The 7,026-nt window shown below is 38.7% G+C and overlaps 1 pseudogene; it reads right to left on the reverse strand.

The window, feature by feature from the left end:
- Positions 1 to 5,457: 5,457 nt before the first annotated feature.
- Positions 5,458 to 6,637, reverse strand: LOC120227538 (annotated as a pseudogene).
- Between the last annotated feature and the right edge of the window lie 389 nt (positions 6,638 to 7,026).

Genomic DNA, 7,026 nt, shown 5'->3' on the forward strand with positions numbered 1-7,026 from the left:
AGAGAGACAGCATGAGCAGGCGAGGGTCAGAGAGAGGGAGATACGGAATGTGAAGCAGGTTCCAGGCTCTGAGCTAGCTGTCAGCACAGAGCATGACATGGGCTCAGACCCACGAACCGTGAGATCATGACCTGAGCCGAAGTCAGACGCTTAACCGACTGAGCCACTCAGGCGCCCCAGTAGTTACTTTCTAATGAAGATATAAAGTTTTCTACAAAGGATAAATTTAATTCATGCTCCTGTCATTAGGGACTCGTGTGTGTGTGTGTGCTTGCGTGCATGCACGCACGTGTTAGTGTGAGTGTGTGTGTTGTTTCATTATAAAGCAACTTTTCAAAAATTTTTTCTAGTGACAAATCAAAGTGAAAAAATTTTAATATGTCTAAGAATCTGTGTTCAAGTCAAGAAAATTGACTTTGTCACAATAATCAGCAAAAAAAAAAATGGTTTTCTGAGAAAAAGAAATCAAAGCTAGTCTAAATTTAGGGACATATGTCACTAATTTGACAAATAGGGTTATTACTATTTGAACATATTTTATATTAGCACTTTGATCATTGTTTGCTTATTTGAAGAAAAATACTCATTATGTCTTCTTTTGTTTTTCTAAAAATGTACCTATTTAAAAAATAAGTCCTGGATAAAGATACCCTTTCTTCCAATCACACCTTAAGTCATCAGAATGTTTCAGATAACAGTCTGTGGAATAAACTATTTTGAGAAGATTTGGGCTCTAAAGTTGCTAGGGTGAAAACTTTAATCAGTTAGAGTAGAAGGCTAGATTCAGGGAGCCTCTAACTTTTGATTAACAAGCATACCTGAGAAGGTATGGTGAATCAACATTCAACATTACTTATTGCATGACCAGTATCTCAGTTAGGAATATGTTCTAGTCTGGTATAAAAAAAAACAATTTACTTTGGCTAACAAAAAGAGGACTTACTTTTCCTTCATTACAATAGTTTGAAAGTTTAGGCTTGCACTTTGTAATTTGCCTAGTCTTTCTCATATGCTGGTTGCCCCACAGTCTAACATGTCTCCTATAGTGAGACACCATATTCCCTTTCAGAGCAGAAAAAAGGATTCAGGAAGGTAGGGTGACGAGATATACACTCTTCATTAGGAAAACGAACACTTTCTTCAAATCCAGCAGACATCTACTCACATCTCACTGGCTGGAAATGTTTTATATGGGTAGCAGAGAGCTCAGTGTCTTGGTCCACATTTCCTCAGTTACTTCATTTCATGACTGGTGGACAGCACTGTCTGTGCTCCTAGTATCTGGTTTCCTATGGTATCTCTCTGCTTCTCTGCCTCAGGAAGATCTCAGAAGCTCAAATATCTCTTATGTGACTTTTAAGCAGTGGGGGAAAGGATGGAATAATTGTCATCCTTCAGAGACTGAGACTGAATCCCAGTTCCCAGAGTGTAAGCCAGCTAAGTTATTCACCCTTTCCTTGTTTCCATCTTTCTATGGCTCACCCCTCCTGCTCTCTGCTGTTTGGGATCACCTTCTTCAAAGAGTTTAGCAAATTGCACAGTCTGAGGGAAGAGTTCCCATAGGACTGATGTCACTCCAGATATTAGTAAAAAAATCCAGGGGTTCCTAGAGCCACACCCATTTGTAGCTGGTTAAAAATGTGGGGGTCTTTCTGCAATCACTCTCAGGTTTGATAATTCACTAGAATGGCTCACTGAATTTCACCACATTGATATGGGCTGAATATTTGTGGCCTTCCAAATCCTCCTGTTGAAATCCTAGCCCCAAGGTGATGGTATATATGGAGGTGAGGGCTTCGGAAGGAGTTACAACTTGAGGGTCCAAACCTGATGTGTAAGATTCATGCTCTTAAAGAAGAGACCCCAGAGAGTTCTCTAGCTCATTTTCTTGCTTTGTGGACACAATAGAGGCTGCCAGTCCATAACTCAGATGGCAGCTCTCACCAGACCCTGACCATTCTGGCATTCTTTTCTCAGACTTCTAACTTCCAGAACGATGAGAAATAAATATCTGTTGTTTAGAAGCCCCTCAGTCTATGGTAAATTATAATGGAATCCTAAGAGGCTAACACATCAGGAAAGCACTATACCTGCAATTTTAGTTTGATTATAATGAAAAAATAAAAATTAAAAGAGGCCAAAGGGGAAAATGCATAAGGCAAAGTTTCTGAGGGTGCAAGCACAAAGCTTCCATCGTTCTCAGGAATGCGTTACCCTTCTGAATGTCTTGTGTGGCAACTCACATGTAGTATTGCTGACCTGGGAGACTCACTTTTAGGATACTTTAGTGTCCAGTTTATTTATGGCTTTATTTATGGCATTTTGTTCATGTGGCTGACTTTTCATTCTCAACCTCTCCTGAGGTTGAGTCCTCAAGCTCAGTTCCCAAGTTCCCCTGGTAGTTGGAACTGATATGGGATGTCTCAAAGCTTCCATCATAAATCACAAAGTTAGATTATCCCATGGCTAAATCCTCCAGGAAAACAAAGACATTCTTATTAGGAAGGACAGTCCAGGGACTCACAGATCACTCCAGTAGCTGCAGGCAAAGATCAGACTGTTCTTTAGGTGAAGGTTCATTTTTCACTCTACACCTCTGGCGTATGTTAACTTTACCCAAATCTTTATCTCAGGAATGCAAACTAAGATATATGCTATCATAGCTACCAAGAAAGCTGACAATAGGTAATATCTTTTTGCCTGACTGCATCATTATCCACATGAAATAAGCGTTCTTTTAGGGAGAAGTAAGAGGAAAAATGGATAGACAACCAGCTACATTTTACAGGAGCTTGTGAATACTCATAAGGAATGATGAGAAGATTCGTTGACTTTCAGCTTCCATAGGTAGTCTCGTCTCTGAGTCATTCTTTTTCCAAACTTCTATAAAGTTAACTATCTTGATAATCACCTACTTCAAATTTTGGTTGAAGAATTGAGCCTCTATCATAAATTTTTAGAGATCATCCCTATAAGGACCCCAAAAGCTCTTATAAGTCATGAGCTGCTACTGATTTATGAAACAGTAAGTGCAGCTGGTAATTTATGAAGCAATGTATGATTCTACAACATCAGACTATTACTACTCCAGATGTCAGAAAGGAAATCTCTCTTTTGGAAAATTGCTAACAGTCACTAATCATTCCCTGATAAGAGCCCAGATCAACCATTTCCTTCTTCCTATAAATTTCAGGAATTTCACTGCTTGTGTACATTGGTCACAGAACTTAATTCCTTTTGAGATTTCTTTTCACCTTGGTATTAAGAGTACTATGTGACTATGCATTTTGCACTTTATTTCCAATTTGGTCGCTTAGACTTCTCAACATGTACTAAGTTCTTTGTTTTACCATCTTTCCCCACCAGCTTTACATAAGTATAATTGATAAAGTTTGTATATATTTGAGATGTAAAACTTGTTATTTTGATATAAGTATCCATCATGAAATGATTGCCACAAACTTGCTAATATATTTATCACTTTACATGGTTATCATTTACCTTCTTTTTACCCTCTCAACAAGTTTCAGACATACAGTAAAGTATTTTAACAATAGTCACCATATTGTACTTTAGTCTCTGGTTTTCCACTCCATGATGTCAGGACACCCTTTGTCTACTTTGCCAATGACTCTGTAGCAATTGTCCCTGATCCTGATCTTTGAAGGTACTCAGACCTTCCCTTTATAGAAGGTCTCCTCCTTTATAAAGGCAGAGTCTTTGCTGAGAAGATTCTGGTCATCCCACATTAACTCCAAGTTAATTTTTTTTCTTCTTTCAGAATTAATGCAGGATATCATATTTGAAAAATATATCTTCTTCTCTTGCTTAGTTGTCTTTGTGATTTTCTGACCAGATCATTTGTCTGGTGTTATTTTCATGTGAAACTTGCTTCTTCATGTAGCTAGCATGGCCTCTCTAGATTTATGTGGTGGTTTCCAACACTCACCCTCAATCTACCTACTAAAGCTCCCTTGTCAACCGTTTGTCTTCCTGATTTGAAGGGCTGTGGGCCTCCCTTAAACTTCCCATTGAATTCCTATAGTTCAAAGTTATTTGCCTTGACTAAAACAGTACACCTTTGACAAATTAATTGGTTATGTTTCTGGACCCTTCTACTAGATTTTCTATTTTGGGGGGTAGAGATATAGAAAATGTTTTCAAAAGTGTCCTTACTTTATTCAAGACTCAGAATAAAGAGGGTAACTAATGACAAGCATAAGTCATAACATCACATAAGAAATAAGTGTTTTCAAGTGCTAGAGAATAAAACTAATATGAGAATATTAAGAAGTATAGCCAGAGTCATAAGGTACTTTTCTTTTTTTTTTTAATTTTTTAATGTTTTTTATTTATTTCTGAGAGAGAGACAGACAGACAGACAGCATAAGCAGGGGAGGGTCAGAGAGAGAGGGAGACACAGAATCTGAAACAGGCTCCAGGCTCTGAACTGGCGGTCCGCACAGAGCCCGATGCGGGGCTCGAACCCACGAACCGTGAGATCATGACCTGAGCCAAAGTCGGACGCTTAACCAACTGAGCCACCCAGGCGCCCCGGTACTTTTTTAAGCAGTGCACTTATTTACCACTCAGGTTTATGCAATAATTGGAACAGAACATATGGTCTCTTTGTAGACAATTTAGAGAAGTCATTTAAGTGAATGGAAATTAATGAACTTCAATTTTATTATATACAAAATGGAGGTTTTCTTAGTCTTTAAGTACATGTCTGAAATATATTTGAAGAAACGCATTACTTTGTAAAATCTTTATGTACTTCTTAATATCTTAAATAATCTTAATAAAGTATGGAGTGTATGAGACATATTTCTCAGACTATATTCAGGGGAAGGCGCCTGGGTGACTTAGTTGGTTAAGCGTCGACTTCCGCTCAGGTCATGATCTCCACACTTCATGGGTTCCAGCCCCGTGTCAGGCTCCATGCTGACAGCTGGCTCAGAGCCTGGAGCCTGTTTCAGATTCTGTGTCTCCCTCTCTCTCTGATCCTCCACTGTTCATGCTGTCTCTCTCCCAGAAATAAATAAAACATTAAAAAAAATTTTAAACTATATTCAGGGGAAAATTAGTCCCAGGAGATGTTACTATGTTTCTTGCAATTAAATAACTTATCTATTGAAATCAGTAGCATTGGTTTAAGATATAAACATGTTCCCAACTTCAGAAACATTAAATAATGGTCAAACATCCCTACTTGATGCTTTGATGTGCTGAATTTTATTTTATTTTTTAAATTTTTATAATGTTTATTTAGTTTTGACAGAGAGAGTAAGACAGAATTCAAATCAGGCTACATGCTCTGAGCTGTCAGCACAGAGTCCAACATGGGGCTTGAGCTCACAAATGGTGATATAATGACCTGAGCTGAAGTCGGGCACTTAACCGACTGAGCCACCCAGGCGCCCCTGATATGCTGAATTTTAATGACTTGGGTCCAACCTATAAGAACTTTTTCCTCATCACTTTTAGAGCTTCTTTCACCTCTTTATTTCTCAAACTATAGATCGTAGGGTTCAAAACAGGAATCATAATGCCATAAAATACAGAAGCCACTTTCATATTCTCCTAGGAGTCATTAGCTTGAGGCTGTAAGTACATGTGTAATAGTGTTGCATAGAAAACAGTGACTGCTATCAGGTGGGAGGCATATGTGCAGAAGGCTTTTTCTTCCCTGAAACAGAAGATATCTTCAGGATGGCGGCCATGATATACATGTAGGAAAAGATGACAACCAACACAGTGAATATCAAGTTACATCCCACAAAGACAACAAGGAACATGAGATGTTGATGTCAGTGTTGGAACATGAAAGGGCAAGAACTGTGGGAATATCACAGAAAAAGTGATTGGTCATATTGGATTTGCAGAAGTGCAGTGAAAATGTAAAACCTGTGTGCATAGAAGCATTTATTGAACCCATGACATATGAACCAGCTACCAACTGGATGCAGACTCTTAAGGACATGATTATGGGGTAGTGAAGTGGGTTACAGATGGCCACATACAGGTCCACTGCCATAGCTGCCAGGAGGTAACAGTCACTGGTTGCAAATGTTGCATAAACCAGTAATTGCATTATGTATCCCTCAAGGGAAATAGATTTGTTTTCTTTTTTTTTTTTAATGTTTTATTTATTTCTAAGAGAGAGAGAGAGAGGGAGAGAGAGAGACAGCGTGAGCAGGGGAGGGTCAGAGAGGGAGGGAGTCACAGACTCCGAAACAGGCTCCAGGCTCTGAGCTGGCAGTCAGCACAGAGCCCAACGCAGGGCTCGAACCCACGAACCGCGAGACCATGACCTAAGCGAAAGTCGGACGCTTAACCGACTAAGCCACCCAGGCGCCCCAATAGATTTGTTTTCTAATATGAAGTTTTGCAGCATCTTGGGAGTGACAGCGAAGGTAAAACAGATATCAACGAAAGCCAAATGTTGTAAGAAAAAGTACATGGGTATTTGAAGTCTGGAATCTGTCATGATGAGTAGAATCATTCCAATATTACCCAGAATGGAGGTCACATAGATGACCATAAATACAATGAAGAAGAGGTATTGAAAGTTGGGTTGGGAACCAAATCCCAGAAGAATAAATTCGGTCACTTCAGTGCTATTTTTTCTCATCATGGCTACTGAAGTCTAGAAAGGACCAAGAAAGGAAAGAAAAATCTTTGTGTTTTCTTGAAGGAAAGTCTCTTATATTTCAGCCACTTGTTTTGAATTAGATTATTTCAGCAAATGCTCACAACAGGATTTATTGCCTTCCATATTTCTTCTATTTCCTGGATAAATAATCATCATATAAAAAGTGGTATGTGAGTCATGCTTTCATTTTCAAAATAAAAGACATTTCATAGATGAAGATCGACTCCTAATATGTGTGATTCTGACAAACATAGACTAACCGATGTCTCCACTATATTAAGCAAGTATCTGTATTTGCTGAAAGCAATATTCAAATATGATTTTGCACCTTTTCAACACCTGCGGTTTTTCTCAGCCACTTATCGTTCCAA

The sequence above is a fragment of the Hyaena hyaena genome, unplaced genomic scaffold (genome assembly GCF_003009895.1).
Source record: "Hyaena hyaena isolate Hyena2069 unplaced genomic scaffold, ASM300989v1 scaffold_2465, whole genome shotgun sequence".
NCBI classification, from domain to species: Eukaryota; Metazoa; Chordata; class Mammalia; order Carnivora; family Hyaenidae; genus Hyaena; species Hyaena hyaena.